This window comes from Tamandua tetradactyla, chromosome 7 (assembly GCF_023851605.1).
Source record: "Tamandua tetradactyla isolate mTamTet1 chromosome 7, mTamTet1.pri, whole genome shotgun sequence".
NCBI lineage: Eukaryota > Metazoa > Chordata > Mammalia > Pilosa > Myrmecophagidae > Tamandua > Tamandua tetradactyla.
The window spans coordinates 28,768,813-28,790,873 of NC_135333.1; the positions used below are offsets into that span (position 1 = coordinate 28,768,813).

Sequence of the window (22,061 nt, forward strand, 5' to 3'; positions counted from 1 at the left end):
CTCTCTCCAAATCGCCTCATTTGGGGGCCGGTCTCAGCTAATTGATTCCGTAGGTATTACCGTGAGCCAAGTTCTGCCTTTACTGGGGCTACTAGGGGAAGTGGGTGCTGTTCTGACTTGCCTCCCATTGAACTGTGCGCCCCAGAAGGGCAGGGGCTGCGTCTTGTCTTCCGCCATGCCCTGAGGGCCCAGGCTGGCCCCAGGGCTGCTCCTATGGGCAGGCCCCGGCAAGGGTGGGCCTGGCTTTTTTTTTTTTAATAGAAATTCTGTGTAATTTGTTTTTTTATTTTTTTATTTTTTTGCATGGGCAGGCACCGGGAATCGAATCCAGGTCTCTGGCATGGCAGGCGAGAACTCTGCCACTGAGCCATGATTGCCTGCCCTGGGCCTGGCTTTTGCAGCCCCCAGCGACCTCAGCCTTCCCGCCACTCCCGGGCCCAGCCGCCAGCCTTGCTGCTCCCCCGCCCCCCATCCCTGCCCTCCCACACCGGTGTTTGCTCAGCTGCCTGGGGGGGGCGTGCACTCTACCTTCACCTCCCCGGAGACGTAGAGGCGCTAAACCTTCTAGACTGTTCCAGGGTTGGCTCTCCTCTGCCCATCGCGACCCCATTCTCTGTAATCTCCCAACTACAGACCCCGGAGGCCAATCTCTCTTGGCCCCTGTGGGCATTGGTCAGAGTTCAGCTGGAGAGACAGAACCAGTAGGATCTATGTCTTCCAGGAACTGGTTTATACCAAGTAGGGGCTGGTGGGGGGGCAACCAGGAAGGAGGGCCTCTCATCCCTTAACTCAATCCCCTCTGCAAAGTCTCCCAGCCCTGGGAGATAACATATTCTCCGATTCCAGGGTTAGGATTCAGGCAGCTTTGGGGGCCATTATTCCACCTAGCACAACCCCCAAGGACCCAGCACCCTCTCCCATTCATTTATTCACTCACTTTCCCTGCACAGGCCACCTACCCTGGGAGGCAGCTACAGAAACAGATGATTGTGATAAAGAGACACAAAAGGGTGACATAATATGAGTGGGGGGCAGAGGCCTTCAGGCTCGCTGGGAGGAAGGGGACTGCCCCATGGGCTGGGAACCCTGGGGGTGGGGGCGGGGGTGGGGAATGTGGGAATGCACTCTGAAGCCAGGCCACCCCACCCCCTTTACTGGCAGATGGGGAGGGAATTGGGTTATATTAAAACAAGCGTAGATATATTTTTGGGAGTGGAGAGCAAAATTCACAAGGTTTCTTATGAAAACAATGCAGACCTGAAGAAATTGCTGAGTGTGCCTCCAGTTCAGTTCCTTGCCAAGCCTCTCCCTTCCCTCCATCCCTCTCCCTGCTCCCAACGATTCCTCTCCCAATTAGCTACCCTGGGTGGGGGGGAGGGGGTTGAGAAGCACTGGAGGGAACTGAGAGCTCAGGCTGGAAAAGACTGGGTGCATTTGCTCTTTTATTCATCCCACAAACAGCTGCAGGAGAGAGGCCCAGCCCGGTTTTGCCTGCCAGGGAGCACCCTCTGGATGGGGCCCAGCCCGGCGCCTGCAGGGCAGGGCAGGGCCGGGCCTGGCTCGGTGGCGAAGGACCCATAAAAGACCCCTCCCTTCGCCTCATTTCTCAGCGCGTCTCCCAGTCTTGCCTTCACCCGCTTCCTCAAACTTCTTTTCATCACGGCTTTAACCAGTAGCAGCTTCTGTTTCCCTTGAGTTGGGGCTACGTGCCAGGCTCTCAGCTAAGCAGTCGACACGACAGAGAACCTGAGTGCCTGGTGAGAACAGGCTGTGGGTTCAAATCCTGACTCCAACTACCGCTTACTAGCTGAGTGAACTGGGGCAAGTCTCAGAAGCCCCTTCCTTTTTTCGTCAAATTAGGATAATTTCCCATCCCAACTCTTAGCAAGTGGAATTGAGAAAGGCTTTTAAGACTGGCTCAGTAGCAATCCTGAGCAATGCCCATAGTTACAAGGTCCATTACTTAACTTCCTGTGGCAATTAACCACACCCTCTGCCTTTTGGGAAAAATCTCCAGGACAATAGTGTCCCCAGCACCTCTCACAGGGTCTGGCACATGGTAGGTATACAATAAATAGTCACCCCCTTCCTTCCTTCAACAAATGCACATTGATCAGTCTATAATGTGGCAGGCAGGTGCTCAGCTGAGGAAAGTGAGACTCAGGGAGGTTAAGTGACCTGCCCAAGGTCACACAGCAGGGATGTGGCTGAGCTGATGTTTGAACCTAGTTCTATTTGACTTTTCCCACTTGACCCAAAGCATGTGCAAAGGTGTGGAGACAAGAAAAGTGGGTGACCTGTTGGGGGGACAGCAAGAAGAACTGTAGAAGATGATCCAGGAGAAACTGGTTGGGGCTGGGCCATCAGAGGTCATGTAAGCGACTGAGTAAGTGACTGTCTGGCCTTGTTCTTGCAGGACCAGAAGTTTATTCATGCTCTAGGCCCACGTAAGACTAAAGTGGCCACAGTAGAGGGATGTCACAATTATTCACTCTTTTCACTTGAAAAAGGGCAAACATATATTGATAATTATTAATAATCCCAGTGGAAAGTGTTTAAGACTTTGAGACAGACATATCTGGATTAAAATCCCAGAGCTGCCACTTGGTGGTTTGGGAATCTTGGCAAATACTAGAGCATTTACTTCCTGTGAGCCTCAGTGTCCAGCTTCGGGAGATGGAATGGAATAGACTCTTCCAGCAGGACTGCTGTGAGACTCAAAAGAGACAAATGACATAAAACACCAGTTGTTACTACCGTTATTAATTACTACTATCATTACCATTAGTTGGAGCTTCTGGGGGTCTGACCTCGCCCTGGGTACACCTGGCTGGGGGCAGGGTTCCAGGCCGTCTGTGCATCATGCCGGGAGATGCCTCTGTCCACTGGAGAACACTCAGCTCTTAGCTTCTGGCCTCCCAGGTGTCCGTGGTACATGCTCCCAAAGTGCAGACTGCAGAACATTCTCTGTGTGCCCTTATGGGTACATTGCGCTGAGCAGCATACAGAAAAGCAGGACTGAGAGGCAGAAGACCCAGGGCCTCGCCCCAGGATTCTCCCTGTCTTGCTGTGTGATCTTGAGTGAGTCATATCCCTCTCTGAACCTCAGACAAGGGACATAAACCAAAGGACTTTAAGGGCCTTTCATTTCCAGGAACTGAGGCCTGGAGATGGAAATCCAGCTCTGGACCCAAACCCTGCACCTGCAGGGACCAATTCAGGTCCAGGCACCCAATTCCTAAAGCTCCCAAAGACTTCATTCCAAGAAGTTCCATGTAAGGAGGCTGGGTTGCCAGATTGAGCAAATATAAATATGGGACGCACAGTTAAGTTTGTATTTCAGGTAAACAGCAAGTAATTTTTTTTTTTAGTATGAGTCTGTCTCAAATATTGTATGGGCCAGACTTATACTAAAAAATCATTAGTTGTTGATTTGAAATTCATATAATTCCAATTTAACTGGGTGCCTGTATTTTATCTGGCAACCCTAAAGGCAACTGAAGAAAAAAAAAATGAGGAGACTCTCCATGTGCTAATATGAAGTGTGCTCAAAGCTGTATTAAGGGGAAAAAAGGTAAGCAAACTAGCTTTGCTTCTGTGTGTTGAAAAGAATGCAGCAAGTGTGTACACAGAGCAACTGGGAAGGGAACCTGGGTGGCTGCAACAGAGGAGGGCGGAAGACTTCCTACTCCGCTCCCTTTGTACCTTTTAATTTTTGCACCACGTGGATGTTTTAGCCCGGCAAAATAAATAAATAACGTAATCGGGCAGTTCCATCCTGACCCACCTCTCGGTACCCTTAACCTCCTACATTCTAGAAAACACTGCAGGGCTTGGCTCATCCTTATCAAAATTCCTTCAAGCCCCTGACTCCTGAGTCAGCCAGTATTGCTGCACCTCCTGGCCAGCAGGAGGGTGTGAGTCACGGCTGCCCCCAACCAGCTGCAGGCCACCTGCAGGCCTTTTGGGGACGAGCCCCTTCCAGCTGCTCTCTCTCTCTCTCTCCTTACACTGTCATCAAGTGAATTCGACCCCCATTTATTGGGTGCACTGGGCACTGTGATCCTGGTGAATCTGAAAGAGAGGGATTACTAGAACAAGGGGAAAGGGTGGGGCTGGGAAGGAACACTGCATGTGTTTTCTTCCATGAGGGGGCAGCTGGGAAGGCTTCCTTGAGGAGGTGGCACCTGAACTGAGAGGGGAACAAAATGCCAGGCAGAGGAACAGCATGAGCAGAGGCCCAGAGGCAGGAAGGGAGGACAGTGGGAAGGTGCCTACCTGCTGCCAGATTTCAAAGAGCTCGATGGCCAGAAGTGTGGGTCTGATTCTGGGTGGAGGAGGGGCTGCGAGCAGAGGCATGTTCTAGGAAGCTTGTTGTCGTTTCTTTGAGGCTTCCTTTGCTGGGCCCATGGTGGCTGGGGCTCAGATAGTGCTTGACTAACTGGAGTTGAAAGAAAAGTGCTTGCCTGAGCAAGATCAGGGTCCAACTGAATTTATCGAGCACAGGATATATAAAGCACAGTGCTAGGTGTAGGGCAGGAGGTAGGAGCAAAGAGACCCAAATACAGGGTCCAGCCCTGTGAAAACTTACAGACATGTGGAGAAGGAAAACAAAACAGGCAGGGCGTGCTTCGTTACCATACCCGTGGGGCAGGCAAGGTTGCTAAGGGGCCAGGAAACAGTTATCCCAAGCTAGAGTGGGCAGGGCCTTTGCGCGTCCTAAAGTCCCACCTTCGTTTTCCAGGCAAGGTTTCAGGCCCAGAGAGGGTAAGAGAAGTGTTGAGGTCACACAGCAAATCAATGGCAAAGCCAGGAACAGACCCCAAGCCCCTGACTCCCAGCCCATGCTCAGTCCACACCTCCAGCTGCCTCCCACTGGGGTGAGAGCTCAGGATGCCAGGGAGGCTTCCAGGAGCAGAGTTTTTCTAGGCACTCTGACCCCAGTTGGTCCTTTGGCAGGTGGCACAAAGGACATTTTTCCAGGAAGAGAACATGTTCTCCTGGGGACCAGCTCATTTTGTTACCTGGGGTGATGTGGCTCAGTTCACAGCAACGTGCCAGGGTGATGTGGGAGGGTAAGGCAACCAGATAGAGACTATCTCAGACAATCCTCCCACAGAACTGGGATGTAGGAATTATGCCTAATTTACAGGAAAGAAAATGAAGACTCGGGGAAATGAAATGAGTTGCCCAATGTCTCATAAGCCAGAGAGAGGACAGAACCATAATGGTTTCTCCTGCTGCTTCCAGGACACCACCTGCCAGCATTGGGGAAGTCCATAGCCAATCCACCAAAACATATGCACGGTTCCTCTAGACATTCCTGATAAGGTGCTTAAGATTCCCCCATTGACTCTCTTCCCAGTTACCTGAACATTCTCCTGAGAGGAGCAGGTAATTCCTGAAGCTGCTTCAGCCATTGATGCTGCAGTATAAATTAGTCTTCAGCCCTGGAGATGCCAGCTGGATGCAGGGTCCCTACCCAGCATGACACAGGACAGGCGAGGCGGGAGACGTCCCAGGGAATGGGAAGTGCCCTGGCAATGGCTGGTGGGGTCTCTCCTGCAGTCCCTATGTCCAGGTGGTGCCGTGAAGGGAGGTCCCCAAGGATGGAGGCACACGGTGATGTGAAAAGAGCAGAGGCTTTAGGCTGGGTGCCTGGGTTCTAACCCAAGGCCCTCCCACCTCCTTTTCATGTGGCCTTAGGCAAGCCCCTCACCTGTGAAAGGAGGGTACCACTGTCGCTTCATCCCTGCAGGTGGGGTTGGGTGAGAAGATTCTCCATAGCAAGCGCTCTCAGATTTGCTGGTGTAGGATCCCCTGGAGGGCTCGTTTTAAAAAAATTTTTTTTAATTGAGAAATCTTCACACACACATACAGTCCATCCATAGTATGTAATCAATAGCTCATAATATCATCACCATAATGATTTTAGAAACATCTGCATCACTCCAGAAAAAGAAAAAGAAAAAACTCATACCTCCCATACCCTTTACCCCTCCCTTTTATTGACCTCTAGTATTTCCATCTACCCAATTTGTTTTACCCTTCATGCCTTCCTATTATTTTAAAAAATTTTTATTCTTATTTTTCACTCATCTGTCCATACTCTGGATAAAAGGAGCATTGGGCACAAGGTATTCACCATCACACGGTCATATTTTAAAAGCTGTATCATCATACAATCATCCTCACCCTGCAGGGCTCAAGAGGCCCAGATTGCCAGGCCCCAATCCCAGAGCGTCTGACTCTGTTGGATTAGAGGGAACAACAATAGGCATTTCTGATAAGTCTCCTCACAAATGCCCAGGTGGCTCTGAGGCTGCCTGTCCTAGAGAAATAGGGGGGTCCCCCTGGAGAAATAGGGGATCTCTATTAAAAGCTGGGAGATCTGAGGAGAGGGAGGAGCAGAGTCTAGAGAGGAACTTTGCATTTGGCAGCCATCTCAGTCCCTGGACATCACGAGAGGATGGGTGGGGGCTGGGGTGGGCTATACTGGGAAGGAAGAGAAGATGCAGTCCAGGGGTCAGGGGTCACCTCTGAGCTCCTCCAGCAACGGCTCCCATGAATGATGAAGTCTCCCGTTGCGTGCACGATGTCACGTGCTTTTTACATGCCAGGCTGAGTGCTTCGCACAAATTGTCTTATGTGATCTTCCCCACAAGTCTATGAGGTAGGTTATTAACACCCCCATTTTACAGGGGGGGAAACTGCGGCTGACAGATGACTGCCCTCCCTTCCCCCAAAAGCTGTCCACGTTCCAGTTCCCGGAACCTGGGAATATGCCGCCTTACATGGCAAAAGGGACACTGCAGCTACGTCAAGGAGCCTGAGGTGGGCAGGGTGTCGTGAATTATCCCGATGGCCGTAAGGCCCTTATCAGTGAGGAGGGAGGATCAGAGACAGAAAGGAGAGGCGAGGCGGGATCCGAGGTTGGAGCGATATGCTTTGAACACGCAGGGACAGGATCACCGGTCAGGGAAGGAAGGTGGCCTCTAGAAACTAGAAAAGGCAAAGAAATGGAGTCTCCCTTCCAGCCTCCAGAAGAACGCAGCCCAGCTGTCACCTCGCTGTTAGCCCTGGAAGACTCATTCCAGACTTCTCAGGTCTGGGACTGTGAGAGCAGAACCAACAAGTGGGTGGTTTCGCTTGTTATAGCAGCAGCAGGAAACTAATACCGCGCAGAGAGAGGGGCAGCGGTGGGGACAGGGCTCCGACCTACCCTGCAGGAACTGTGCTCACAGACTCCTAACCACAGAGCTTAGCACCAGGAATTGAAGGCACCAGTGCCATTCAGCTAGAGGAGGAGAAATGTCCTTGGAGTTCAGGGAATTCTGCCATTTTTAAATGTCAGAAGAATTATGGGGCAGAGGAAATGTTTTTGACACGGTACAGCAAACAGTTTCCATATTTTGGGCCAACTCCAGTTGATGGGAATTGGCTTCCCAGAGCCCCATGAAGAGCAGAATCCGGAGGCTGAGCCCAGGCTCCAGGGTAAAAAGGAAGCTGCGAGCCATGGTTGCTGTCTGCCTTGGGCCTGTCACAGTGGAGTAGGACAGACACTGGGTCTGCCTCACCTTTTTATTCTCAGGCCTAGCAGTGTGCCTGAGACAGAGGAAGCACTCAATAAGTGTTTGAGGGAGGGAAAATGGAGAGAGAGGGAAAGCAGGGAAAGGAAAATTTGTTTTCAGGGAGGCAAGGAGTGGGGCTGATGGATAGAGTCCCCATGTGAGGAGCTTCTGAATTCCCTTCCCAACATCTCTTCCCTCTTGGGGTCACAGCACCCCATCCCCTTGGAGATCCACCCCTCAGCCATTTCTGCTGACTGGGGGGAGGCTGCCAACCACAGGTCACGGGGTCTGTTGTCCCACAGGCCAGTGACCCAAGCTGGACAACCAACTCTCTTGGAATTTGAATCTTGATCAGAGACACTGGGGGAGTTATGGTGTCGGATGGCCATATCCTGGAGAGGTGTTCCAGGAACTCAGCCACGGCAGAGGAAGTGGCAGGCTGGGCCCAGACCCCTGGTCAGCGTGACTCCGAGACTGCCCTGACACTTGAACCAGAAAGTTGTCTCCCCACCACACCATGTGGCCAAGAGTTGAGGCACAGAAGCCCCTTAGCCTGGACAAAGAAATGTCCTGGGAGTGTCACTGCCTTCCGGGGCCCGGGCATCTGTCCCTTCTGCATTCAAAAAACTAAGTCAATTCAATGGCAGCAAATATCCCCACCTCCATTTTTCCCTGCTGCTTAATTATTCAGAGTCAGTTTCCGTAGTTTGAAACCAGAGAACCCCAAACATTACTACACAGTCTCACTAGAAGGAGGAGCTGGCCAACGAAAAACCTCTCAACTTCCAGAGAGCCCCTTATAGCTGAGGACTTGAAAGAAGAGGGGCTGGGCATCCACCGAGGGGAGAAACTGTCAGGTCGGTTGGGGAATGGAAGGGAAGGACAAGAACTCTGTAGCCCACGAGACCGAACTGGGCTTCCTTGGGTCACCATCCGCCTTGTGACCTTGGTGGGTCCCTGCACTCACCGAGCCTTGGGGTTCTGGTCTGTGAAAAGAGGCGACAAGCAGAGTTATCTTGTGGGTCTCCATGAGAGCACGGGGTCCCTGTAGGATGGTGCCAGTAAAGCACTTAGCATAGTTCCAGGCACAACTCTGTGACTTCTCGCCTCTTCAGGGAGGGTCATCCCACAAGGAGTTAACTAGAGTGATATACCCATGCCCCCACATTCGTGGAGTGCCCACCAGGTGCCCACTGCAGCTCTTACAGGTGTAGCCCACATGCCTTCATTTAACCTTCAAAGTTTATCCCCAATCTGCAGATGAGGACTCAAGACCGCCCAGCAGGCAAGCAGGGCAGCTGGGGTTTGAACCCAAGCATTTGCTATCCAGAATCCCAGATCTTAACCAGGACTCATGCTGCCTCCCTTGGGGAGATGCCCCAGTTCCCCCCTGACTGCAGACAGGATTCCACTCCTGCCCCAGGAAGCTGGAGGTCTAGCTGGAGACCAGACACCTACATGAAAGAGGAAACTGAGCCAAGAAGGTCAAGTGGGTGGTAAGGGCCCAAGGAGACCGGAAGCCTCGGGGCAGGGGGAGGGCACCTCTGCTTGGATTTCAGGTCCTATCCAGTGTCTTGAGAAAGAAAAGACAAGAAGCCACCACGCTAATCCTGAGGCCCCGAAGAGGCAGCAAGTTCCTGGAAGAAAACAGTTTCCCACAGGGTTTCACAGATCAATATCACTTGATCCCAAGTCACAGAGAAAGAGAGTGGCAGGGTCTGAATCTGTGGTGGGCCCCAGAAAGCCATGCCCTTTGATCCTCATTCAATATTGCTGGGTGGGAGCATTCTGATTGTTTCCATGAAGATGTGACCCACCCAATTGTGGGTGGTAACTTTTGATTAGATGATTTCCATGGAGGTGTGTCTCCACCCACAGAAGGTGGAGTTGCTTGCTGGAATCCATTAAACGAGGAAGCATTTTGGACAGAGTCCCTTTTTTGGTAGAACCACATGAAAGCCAGCAGATGCCACCATGTTCACCATGTCCCCTTCCAGCTGAGGGAGAAACGTTGAAGGTCGTTGGCCTTCTTGAACCAAGGTATCATTCCCCGGATGCCTTAAATTGGACATGTCTATGGACTTGTATTAATTGGGACGTTTTCTTGGCCTTGGAACTGTAAACTAGCATCTCATTAAATTCCCCCTTTTAAAAGGTATTCCATTTCTGGTATATTGCATTTCGGCAGCTAGCAAACTAGAACATAGGGACAGAGCCAGGACATGTCTCCCAGGCTGGGGTCCTTCCCCCCGAAGGGGACATTTCTCCACACCCCTGTCCCCAGCCCTTCACCTTCTTTTGCAGACCCCCAACATGGAACAATGAGAAGAGACTCCAGACTGGATCTGGAGTCAGGAGACCTGGGTCTCCAGTATTCACTTAGACTAAGATACACGTATCCTGGGAGAGTTACTTCCCCTGATTGGCCTTGATAAAATGGGGAGGAGGAGGGTGGCCAAAAGAACTGAAAGCAGGGACTCAGGTATTTGCACACTGATTTTCATAGCAGCATTATTTCCAATTGCCAAAAGGTGGAAGCAACCCAAGGGTCCGTCAACAATGAACAGATTAAAAACAAAGTGGTATATACATACGATGGAATATTACTCAGTCATAAAAAGGAACGAAGTTCTCTGATACACAGATACAACTTGAAGATATCATATGGAGTGAAATAAGCCCGACACAAATGTTTTCTGCTCTCACTTAAATGAAATAAGTAAATTATGTATATTCACAGAGTCAGAAACTAGAATACATGTTACCAGGGGCCAGGTGAGGGGGGAAGCGGGGAGTGGGAGTTAATGTCTAGCTGATTTGGAGTGTCTGTTTGGGGTAATGGAAAACTTTTGGCAACGGATGATATGGATGGAGGCACAAGTTTGCAGATATAATTAACTCCACTGAATAATATAATTGAAAGTAGATAAAATGGGAAATTTTTGGTTGTATGTTACCAGAAAAAAATTAACAACAGAACACAAAGAATTGTACAACACAAAGAGTGAACACTAACGTAAACTACGGACTTTAGTTAATACCATAATTCTAACATTGTTTCACAGACTGTGACAGATTTACCACTCTAATGCAAAATGTTATATAATGGGAAAACTGCAGGTGTGAAAGGTGGGTGTATGTGAACGTTTTACTTTCTGTATTATTTTTCTGGAAGCTCACAGCTGCTCCAATAAATAAGGGGGTGGGGAGGACTGGACTCCATTTCCAAGGTCCCCTCTGGCTCCGGTGTTCTAAGAGTCCAGTTATGAATTGGGACCCCCTCGAGGTGTGTCGTCCGTCGCCCCCCCCGTGCCCCCCCCTCCCCCGTCCCTGTCCATCCCGGTCTGTCCGTCCCGTCCCCCCCCCCCCCCCCCCGCCTCTCCAGCGGCTCCCAAAACCCCCACATGGACGAAGAATGAGAACAGATGCTGAGGGTGGTCATGGTGAGGTCTCTAACCCCTGTACCCACCCTCTGCTAAGTGGTAATGCCAGGCCTGCAGGCAAGCTGGCTGGCACAGAAAAGCATCAGCCCCTTCGCAGTGGAGGGGAAGATTGGTCCTGGGTCATGGAACAGAGGCCAGAACCCAGCTGGGCCTCAACCACCCCTCTTCTCCCCATCTCACCCTACCCCGCACCACTCCCAGGGCTGGGTAAGGGAACTGGGTGTCCAGAAGAGACTTCTCAGAACCGGAAGGGAAAGGAGGGGGGGAGCCTTCTCCCTCCCCTCTTTGTATTTCAAACCCACCTTGGAGCCAATCCTGTAGCCACGACTTTTCTGATTGGAAGGAAGGAGGTTGGGGGGGGGGTAGGGAGCAGGTGGGCCTGTTCTCCTCCCCAGGCTGCTTTGTGAGTTAGAGTAGCTGTGCTGCTGCTGCTGCTTCCCAGCATCTGACAACATAAAACACTTTATAAACCAGAGGGGACCTCACAGCCATTAGACTGTCGGACTGGAGCTAGAAGGATGCTTAGATCAGTGCTTTTCAAACTGCAGGTCGCGGCCCCACTGGTGGACCTTGAAATGAATTCAGTGAGTCACAATCAGAATTTAATAACAACAATAGAAAGAGAAAATATCAGAGTCGGAATAGCAAGAGTAAATTGTCTTGTGAAACTCTTGTTTCAATTTTGTGTGTTGTGCCAGGTTGTGATGCAATGGATTTCTTATTCCTGGTCACACTGGGAAATTTTGAGAAGCCACTGCCTTATATTGTGCCTCTAACCCCTCTGTTCACCAGCCAGGGAAAGTGACCAGAGAAGGTGAGCTGGCATGCCCAGCCCCTCCCATTTGGCCCCAATTTACCCTCGGAGCCTCAGGTCCCAGCCTACACACCAGACCCACAGCGTGCTCTGGCCACACCTGGCTGGGTGCTCCACCCCAGCAGCTGCACACGCTCACACCTGCCGCTTCCTTCCAGTTCTTTCTCTCAGCCTGACGCCCAGCTCTGCCTTCACTCGAGAAAGCCCTGGGCAAATGCTACTTGCTTTGTCCATTGTCCCCCACTGGAGCCAGGCAGGATGGACCCTTCCTGTCCCATAATTTCATTCCTACTGCAGCAATACTCCTAGCCCTTGGTAGGTTATTTGGCCCATGGCAAAGTGTGGGAGACAAAGGAGGAGCTTGGTATTCTCTGGTTTAATGGCAAAAGGAGGGAGGGAAGGTTACATTGCTCTGTGCTGGAGGTCCTGGTATAAAGGCTTTGCTGCTTAAACAGTTATCCAATAATTTTGCTGTACACCTGCACCCCACAAGCTACTGGGGTCACTGGGCCAATCAGAGCGACCACTGAGTGATAAGAGCCACAGTTAAGGCATATGCGAGGAGTTAGGGGGGGCCCCGTTAAAGGTCTTCTGGGGGGGGGGGGGGCGGGCAAGGGGCAGGAGTCCCACAGAGCTGATGACATTTTCTAGGAGTCTAAGAGGATGAAGCTAGCCAGGTGGAGATTGGGGGTTTTCAGGCAGAAGGCAAGAACTCTTGGTGCCCTGCAGTTCTCTATAGCACACATTACATTTTTAAATATTTACACTAACTTACCCCCTCCCCCACCAGACTGTAAACATCACGCGTGTATGGACCACGCCCACTGGGCTATTGCCGCATCACTGCCCAGCATGATTTCCGGGCCCGGCCATCCTAACACATTAAATATTTACGACATGAATATTCATCAAACTGCGAATGATTCACGATGGCCTGAGAGTCAAGTCAAAGGAGGAAGTGGGAGGAAAACGGGTGGGCGGCCCGCGGGCTCCAGACCACCGAGGCCACCTGCGCCCTGCTAAGGGGCCCGGCCTTCGTCCCGCAGGCACTGGGAGCCGCCCTAGGGTTGACACGAGGAAGTGTCAAGTAGTGGGATTCACCGGTTAGGAAATTCTTCCGGCTCAGGTGTGCGGGGGCCGGGACGCCTGCGGGGCCAGGTGGGCAGCGCCAAGGCCGGCGCTGTAGGAACCCGGGCGGGGAGACTTGTGTCTGGAGGCAGCCCCCGGAGGGCAGTCCTGGCGCCGAGGAATTTGCGCGGCCGCGCCCCAGGGGTGCCAGGGGCATCGGACCTCGCGCCCTCCCCCCGCCTCCTTCATTCCCCGCAGCGGGCGGCGCGTGCCAGACCTCACTCACTCCAGGCAGCGAGCTCAGGAGTTTTGCCCTGGCCCCAGTTCTTTTTCCTTCAAATCAGCTCATCAAAGAAAAATCAAACCGGGCGGGCCGCGGTGGCTCAGCGGGCAAAGTGCTTGCCTGCTATGCCGGAGGACCTCGGTTCGATTCCCGGCCCCAGCCCATGTAACAAAAAACGGAGAAACAGAATACAATAAAACAAGAAAATGTTTAAAAGATGTTTCCCTTTCTTCCTTCCTTCCTTCCTTCTATCCTTCCTTCCTTCTCTCTGTCTTTAAAAAAAAAAAAAATAAAAAAAAGAAAAATCAAACCAAACAAACATTTATACATATTTAAACGTGAACATTCGATGAGTATATGAGGGGTCATTATACTATTCCCCTTGCGTATCTGAGCATTTTCATACTAAGAAAGTTGACTGTTATGTCACCACCATGCACAGAAAACCAACTCTCTTTGGAAACTGTAACATCATCAGAAACAAAGTCCTCTTATTATATTTACCTAGCTCCTGCCCAGGGCTCTCGGGCCGAGGCCTGCCCTTTTCTTTGCTGACAAGGGAAACTGTTAAGGCACTGGTACACTTCTAGCACCAGACGGGCCAAGACTCTAATCAGGATTTACCAAAAAGTAAGCGCTCCGAGGGCTGGGGTCACTCGGGAGGAAGGATGATTTTCCTTGGGGTACCCCTGCCCCCGGCTTTCGGGCAGCCCTGCAGCCCACTTTTCCTTTCCCGACCAACCACCCGCCCCTCGCCCGGCTCGCTCCCAAAGCTTCTGCGCATCGCGATGGGAGGGGGCGCAGGTGCGCGCGGCCGGGGCCCACTCGGGACTGCAGCGCGCCAGCGCGGGAGGGCAACCTCCCCGGGGGCGGCGGGGAGGGGGGGAGGCGGCGCTTCCCGGCAGGAAGACGCTGAGGAGCGCGGCCTGGGAAGGGTGCCCGGGCCCGGCGCGCGGGATGCAGCTGGGGGCGGGCGGACTCCGGTGACGACAGCGGCTCCCGGAGGGACGCGCTGCGCGGCGCTCGCCTTATATGGCAGGCGCGGCGCTGGCGGGGTGGGGCGGGGCGGGGCAGCCTCTGGGGAACTTTCTCTTCGAAGGTGGGGCCTCTCCAGTGCGGTCCACCAGATCTCCGGAGGAACTTGCGGGGGTCCTCCTGAGCCTCTCTCCAAGCTGAGACCCGCGCCTGGCCCGGTCCTTCGGGTACTCATCTTGCGGGAAGCCTAAGCTGGCCTTCTTCAATCCAGGGTAGGGACCTCGTGGCCTTGTGACTCTGGACGGGTTGCTTCCTTCACCCCGCCCAGACGCAGGCCCTCACCAGGTAGCTGTGGTGGGGGTGGAGCCTCTCAGTAAAGCTCACGGTCACCACCTCACCGTCAAATGGAAAGCTTTTGATGACCTGTTCTGTCCAAAGTGAGCACCTTTTTCTAACTGGCACAAAGTCTCTGTAAGCCTAGGACCTGGCTAAACATTAGCCCTGGATGCATTGGTTGACTGAACCCTTCTGGTGACAAGATTTTAAGCCTAAAAGAAAATGACCAGCGTGAGCCCACCCGTTGGTCGCTTGCCTCCCTGCCATCTCCCTCCAAGCTCTCTTCACAGCACACATGCTTTTAAATCCCAAATCTATCCATTCGCCCCTCTGCTATCCCCATTCCTAAAGCCCTCTACAGCCTCCCAGTCACCCCCAGAGTACAGGTCCAACTGTTGGCTTAGTTCACAAGGCCCTCTGTGAAGTTGCGGTTCCCCAGAGCATCATGCTTTTCCATGCTTCCCAACCGTTACACCTGCTGCGCCCTCCTGGAAGTCCTTACCCTGAACACACACACAGACTCCTTCAAAAAGATAGCTCTTCATGTCGTCCTCCCAACTTTCCTACTGATTGTTAACCTTTCTGAGCCTCAATCTCTTGCAAATGGTGATAAGATAATCCCTACCTCACTGGGTTATTGTGAGGTTCCAATGAGTTAATGTTAATTGCAAGATGTGTAAGACATTTTGGCACGTAGTAAGTAGTTGCTCATGAATTATTTTCTTGTTGAAGAAACTCCTCTTACTCTGCCCCGATTTCCCATGCACGTGGCTGTGAGTACAAAAAGGGCTGAGCTGTCCCTTTGCCCCCTGTGTGTACCCAGTGCCTGGCACAAAGGAGGGGCTGAACCAGCCTTTGTGGATAAATGGCTGAATTTCATGTTGTGGGCAGGGGAGCAGAGGAGGTCCCGTGTGGGCCACCACTAAAACAGGAAAAGAACCCTTCCAGCTGTTGGAATGCAGCACATTCTGGCTTTTTCTCTGCAGCCTCCCGGGAGTTCTATAACAACCCCACGTGGGACTCTGGATGGAGAATGACCCCATGTTTCAGGTGGACCTCTGAGGCTGGGAGAGATGAAGTGACCTGCCCACGGTTACACAGTGAGTGGCAGAGTCAAGGTTAGGTTGACCAACTCATCCTGGTTTTGGTCCTGAAAATTCCCATGTCCCAGGACCCCCTGTCTCAGGCCAAGCAGGACAAATGGTCACTATAGCTCAGGGCCCACCCAAACCCTAGTCTTTGAGGGCCCCTCAGCTTTCACCCCCCCAGCCTCTGTCCTCCCCTGGGCCTGTCCAGCTGAGTTTCCTGAACGGGACAACGCTCTCTAGCTCAGAGGATCTGGGAGGCTAACAACCCTCTCTCCCACTCTCCCAAGTCAGACCTACAGCAGAATGGGGGTGGGGAGTGAGGGGAGATTTGGGGAGACATAGGAGCATTCCTAGAGCCCAGGCCTAGGGGCTAGGAATTCAGTTGTTTGAGGCAGACACCGGGGCCGCCCAGCGGGGAGGTGGGTGCGTGGACACAGTGCCATGGACAGCTGGAGGCAGGAGTGAGAGACGCAGGCCCTGGAGACTCTGGAGAGGGTTTCGGAAGAGCCTCCCCCTCCCCTGGCCCAGTCCGGCAGGCCCTGGAGACTCTGGAGAGGGTTTCGGAAGAGCCTCCCCCTCCCCTGGCCCAGTCCGGTTTCTCCTCTGAAAACCGAGGGAGCTGGAGCTGGTCTCTGAGGCTCTTCGGCCCTGAGGTTCATGACTCCGGGAAAGCAGAGTCCTGGGAAAGGCGGCCTCTGAAGAGGAGGCCGCAGAGGTCAGGCTCGCCTGGACAAGCGAGGGGCGAGCCTGGGGCTCAAGAGCGCAAACAACAGCTGCGTCTTCCCAGGCCGTCCTGGCCTGAGCCCACGTCCTTCTGGGCCGCTGTCCAGGGAAGCCGGCCACTCTGCCAGTTCCCCTCAGCCCCTGGGGGCCGCAGCCAGGGCCCAGAGGTGGCCTGCGCCTGCCCAGCCGAGCCTGCCCTCCTTCCTGCTGGCTGAGGAGGCGGCTCCTGCTCTCTCGGCCTGAGGGCTGCCAGCCTTAAATTGGCCTGGCTGTGCTAACTTCACAGTCGCCAGCCCCCTACTGCAGCCCCTGCACTCATCTTGAGTGACCGGGGCACCCAGCTGGGCACACAAGTTCAGATGTTGTTCAGAGGGCCTTGCCTGGGGTCTGGGGTCGTGGCAGGGGGAAGGGATCCCCTGGGGATCCTGCCCTCCCTCCTTAGAAGCAATTTCTCCCCCCACAGTCTTCTTCAGCCTCAGGTGCAAGCCCAGGACTGGAGGTGTGTATGTGTTGGGTGGGGAGCTCAGCTGTCCTCTGGGCGCTCTCCTGCAGCAGACCTCCATTCCCCTTTTCTCCTCCAGACTTGGGGCCTTCCTTCCTGCTGCCGCTTGCCCAGTTAAGGGAAGTCACCGCTGGGAAAATAAAAGACTGACATTCCTAGAGTTTTACTGATGCACCTCTGTTCCTAGTCTCAGCATCATAGGGGCCCTGTGAGACGGGAGACAAAGTGGTCACAGTGGCGAGGAGAGAAGGTCCTTTATAATGGGGACACGGCTACTGGATAAGGGCGGGTCCAGACCAAGCACAGGGCCTGGCCTAGAACAACACCCTTGTGAGGTCACACACTGTATTCATTTGCTCATTCATGCCCTCGCTCATTCATTTTGCAGATCTCCGTGCTCCTCCTTTGAGTCCGGCCTGTGCGAAGGGTTGGGACATGGAAGGGCTGGGGCTCAAGGAAGAGGTTGGGCGACAGATGGGTTTGGAGAGGGCTGTAGCCTCAGGAGCTGAGTTTTCTGAATGTGTAGTCTGGGGCCCCCTGCATCACCACGACATTTGAAATGCACGCTTCCAGGTCCCATCCAGACCTAGTGACCCAGGATTTCTTCAGGTGGAGCCCAGGCATTTGCATTTTCAACCGGCAGTGCCAGGAATTCCTATGTGAACCACTGTTCTGAACTAGGGGTTTCAGAAACGCAGGAATCTGGGGCCTGGAACTTTCCAAAGCAAAGGGAGTCAGAACATAAAGGTGGCTGGAGGAGGGGCAGAGTGGAGGACATTCCTGCCACCCAGCCTCCCCTCCCCCAAAGTAAACCAGTCCTCCCCTCCCCCAAAGTAAACCAGTGGGTGGGAGGTACAGGTGCTCGGGAGGGAACCCAGCTCGGGTTTCAGGCTTGGGGGCCACGCCTTCCTTTCTCTCCAGGACAATAAAATGCTCCCTTTGCCCTGGGACTCCCACCTCTATAAAACCCAAACCAGGAAATAAGCTCCATGTCCAAACATGTACATTCCAACTTCATTTATAATGGAAAAAAATAATAATAACAAAACAATTAACTGAGAAGTACCTAAACCTGCAAAACTGGGGGAAAGGTGACTGCCCTGGTCTGGGAAGTGGGACACGAGGATGGTCGTGGGGATGCAACGAGCAGCTGCTTCTACAGTGGTGACTCTAAGGGGTGAGGGCTGGTGGGATGCGCGAGAGGAGCAGGGACTCAGGTCAGACCGTCTGGGTTTCAATCCGACCCTGCTACTTCCTGGGATGATGACCTAAAGCCCGTGGGGGTCTCAGTTTCCTCACTGGGGCTGATAATAGGATCGACCTCATAGGGTTGCACGAGCATTCCATGAGTTGCTACACGGAAAGTGTTTAGAACCCCGGCACCACTGTAAGTCTTGGTCTTTGTATCGAACCATGAAACATGCCAACCACACAGTAGGTGTGGAAATTTTAATAGGGCGCTGGAAAAGGCTGAATAGAGGCCTCCCTCAATTCACATCCACCTAGAACCTCAGCAGGTGCCCTGGTTCAGAGATAGGGGTTTTGCAGGTGCAGTTAAGAGACGAGATTTAGATTGGGCCCTAAATCCAGTGAGTGTTTTTGTAGGAGACAGACGAGGACACCGAGAGATACAGAAGAGAAGGCCACGGGGAGATGGAGGCAGCAATTGCAGTGACATAGCCACAAGTCAAGGAATTCTGAGAATAGCTGGGAACCACCAGAAGCCAGGAAGAAGCAAGGACAATTTCTTCCCTAGAGCCTTCGGAGGGAGAGTGGTCCCGTCTACACTTTCACTTAAGATTTCTGATCTCCATAACTGTGAGTGAATAAATTCCTTTTCTCTCAAGCCACCAAGTTTGTGGTAATTCATTACAGCAGCCCTAGGAAAGGAGCACAGGTGTTTACTACATAATTGCCCTTTGCTCAAACATTGAACTCACTATCTGATGTCAGTGTCACTTGTGAGGAGGGTATGTTCTCCCATTTCAGAAATGAAGAAAATTGAAGCTTGGATGGTGAGGGAAAGGGCTTGGAACCAGGTCTGGGTGTCTCCAAGGCCCAGTTCAAAGCCTGTCTCCATCTACCTGGGCGGGGTCCCAGCCAGCTCCCTGCACCCAGCCTCCCTCCTAGAACAGACCATGCCTTCCCACCTCCGTGCCTTTGCACATGCTGTCCTTGCCTCTGGGCTGCCCCTCCCACCATGTGCCTCTCTGGCTAACCCAGATTCAGGTCTTTCGAACCCTTCTCTAAGGTTGCTCCTTTCTGTGATTTACCCAACAGCCCCTTACAGATTTATTTCTCTTTAGGGCTTCCAAATAATTTGTTACTTGTTTTATCTACTTCAGACTGGAACGCTGTAGTTCCCGTGGGCTCCTTGAGGGCAGGGGCTGTGTCCTACTCTGCTTTGAATTCCCAATTCCAGACCCGGAGAGGTACTAACGGGTGTTTGCTGGGCTGATGTTAGGACATGGGGCTGCCAGGTGTGGACTGGAGAGAATATTCTGGTCTTAGGCATGGATCCTGAGCAATGTCCCCACTTGCGGTGTGAGAAAAGGGATCCCTTTAACCCTCCCTGGGGGGCAGCTGTGCGGCAAAGGAGGAATAGCGGGGGATTGGGCTGGGCTATCTTGGGCCCATTTAAGTTTCTCTGCCCTATTTCTGAGGCTGTTACACCATCTCTGTCTCTCTGCCTCAGTTTCCCATTCCTGTGAAATGGGAACAATCTCTACTTCAAGTGAGTGCTGGGAGGATGAGAGTAAATAGTAGTGAAGCAGCTGGCAGCATGGGGCACAGAAGGACCAGTTTGGGGTTGCCTTCTTGCTGGGGATTGAGGATCAGAGACAGATGCTACTTGTCCCTCCCTCATCCCCCCCAGCACGCTGGCCAAAGGTGGGGACCCGGCTCAGCCCCGGTGAATCACTAGAGGCTGTGGAGCAAGGCGCTCCTCTCCTTGGTGGCTGGATAGGCACAGAGGCATGAGCGAGAGGCAGGCAGAAGTGGCCGGGAGGCACGGGGAACAGAGGACCAGACAGGGTGAATCCCAGGGGGCATTCTCCATGGCTGAGGTCATCACCCCTGGCTTCCAGCGGCTGCCTGCACTGGAGCCACAGGCACCCAGAGAGCCAGCTCTAGGCCAGGAAGAGGTGGTAACCGGAGTCAGGACCATTGCCCAGGGCTCAGCATCAGCCCCACAGCCTGGCACAGTGATGCCTGCCCACCCCCTATCCCCCCGTGGTGGGTGCCCTTATCTCAGGAAGCCTGGTGCTTCCTGTTTAAGAGGAGCTTAGAGTCAGGTTGGGGAGAGCTGGGAGAAGAGGAAAAGCAAAGCCATTAAAACTTCTTGAGCTCCCACTAGGTGCCAGAGTGCTTTCAGGTGCCAAGCCATTTAATCCTCAAGATGTTCTCATTGGTAGTGATTTTTATTCAATCCAATTTGCAAATGGTGCAATTGAGGCTTAAAATGGTGAGAAGCTTTGGTGAAAATGGAAAGCAGTATAGCTAAGAGACTCTGGAATCCACATCTGAGTTCAAATTAAACCTCTGACACCTATTAATGCCAAGTTACTTAGGCTCTCTGGGCCTTTAGTTTCCTCATCTGCAGAATGGGGATATGATAGTCCCTACCTCTTTGAATTGCTATGAAGGTTCATGAGATGATATGTGTAACGTGCACTCAGCAAGTGTTAGCCGGCATCACTATCCCTATTTCATGGATGTGAACACTGAGCCTCAAAAAGGTGAAGCTGCTTGCTCAAGGTCACACAACTAGTAGGGGACCAAACCAGGATCTGAACCCAGATCTAATTCTTCCTGCCCTACTACACAATGTGGAGTGGCCAATGGTGGCCTCCAGCTTCCCAAAGGCTGTCAGGAGATGGTTGGTGAAGAGGTGGCGAGGCTCCTTTCTGCAGAGCCCTGAAACCCAGCCCTGGGACTGGGATTTCAGGGTCACACCTGCAGCCGGTTTTCCAGGCAGCAGAGAGGAACTGCAGTAGCATGCCTGGAAGACTCGCTCAGCCCACAGCATCCTGCCTGCCTCGGACACAGCCCCAACATTGTTCTCTAGGCCCTTCCCAGGACAGGGTCCACGCATTAGGGATTTCCGGCAGCCTGTTCAGAACTACCTTGGCTTTGCAAGAGAAGCTGGGCAGGCGGCTGGGGTGGGGGCTGAGCTGGCTGTGGGCCCCTTGCCCAGGGTAGGGACTTCTGGGAAGGGCACTGGCAGCCACCACTGTCAACATCCTCTTGACCCGGCAGGTCCTGACCTCAGAGTCTGCCCTCGTGCACCTCCTCTGAAGCTGAATGGAAAAAAGGGCTGTGACTCATTTTCATTTAGGGGTAGTGGACAGAGCCCAGGGATTCAAGTCCTGGCCTACCACGAACATGCTGTGACCTGTGCATGCCACCCCTCCGCAGGTCTCTCGCCCTTATGAGGGAGGCAGGGTGACCTAAGGTCCCTTCCTGCTGTGATCTTAGTTCCGGAAGGACCCACAGCCCCTGCACACTGGAATCTTGAGACCATAAGCCTCTCAAGGGTAAGCCAGTTTCCACTCCCTCCTCTGTGTGTTTGGAGGGGACTCGTGTTTGTTATCACCACACACTTATTCCCAAATACTTCTTGCACTGCGCACTACATTTCGCTCTCTGGTGGTGAGCTGTGCCAGCAGTTTCAATGATGCCACTCTGTGCTCACTCTCCTCATCTGCAAAATGGGATGACTTCCTGCTTGGCAGGAGAGTGGTGAGGATCAGATGAGAGGACACACGAGAAGGAGGCAGCATGACAAACTCAAGCCTCCATCCTCATCTGAGGGCCTATGTCCAGGCCAACTGGATAAATGATCAGAACTAAATGTTGGGAGCTCCACCCTGGGCCTGTCTCTGGGATCCTGGGGGCTGAAGACTTCCAGGTGTTTGTGCTGCACAGGGGCTGGGGCTGGGCCTGCAGCCAAACCCTCTCCCCCAGGCCAAGGGCCCACCGAGGCACCCAGAGGGTGGTGGTGGTTCTGAAGATGCCGAGCCAGCAGCGTTCCTGGTGAGGTCAGCACCATGGAATTAGTCAAACAGGCTCACCCGGAGGGTTTGTGCTCATAGCCAAGTGATTCAGCCGTGACAGGTCTCGTGGCCAGAGCTGCCAACCTGGGCACCACCTCAGGCACACCTCACCACCACAGCACACCTTTTAAGGAGAGGCACTTGAGGCTGGGCCTTTTCCCCAGCCTCCAGGCCTTCCCAGCCCTTCTCCCCACTTACTCAGCC

General features: G+C 53.1%; 1 long non-coding RNA gene across 1 annotated transcript; it reads left to right on the top strand.

Annotated features, from left to right (window-relative positions):
• The first annotated feature begins 13,704 nt into the window (after window positions 1-13,704).
• LOC143690921 (uncharacterized) lies at window positions 13,705-18,653 on the top strand. Its single transcript, XR_013179272.1, has 4 exons — window positions 13,705-13,809; window positions 14,279-14,426; window positions 15,477-15,590; window positions 18,409-18,653. It is a non-coding gene; the product is annotated as an uncharacterized LOC143690921 (long non-coding RNA).
• The last annotated feature ends 3,408 nt before the right edge of the window (window positions 18,654-22,061 follow it).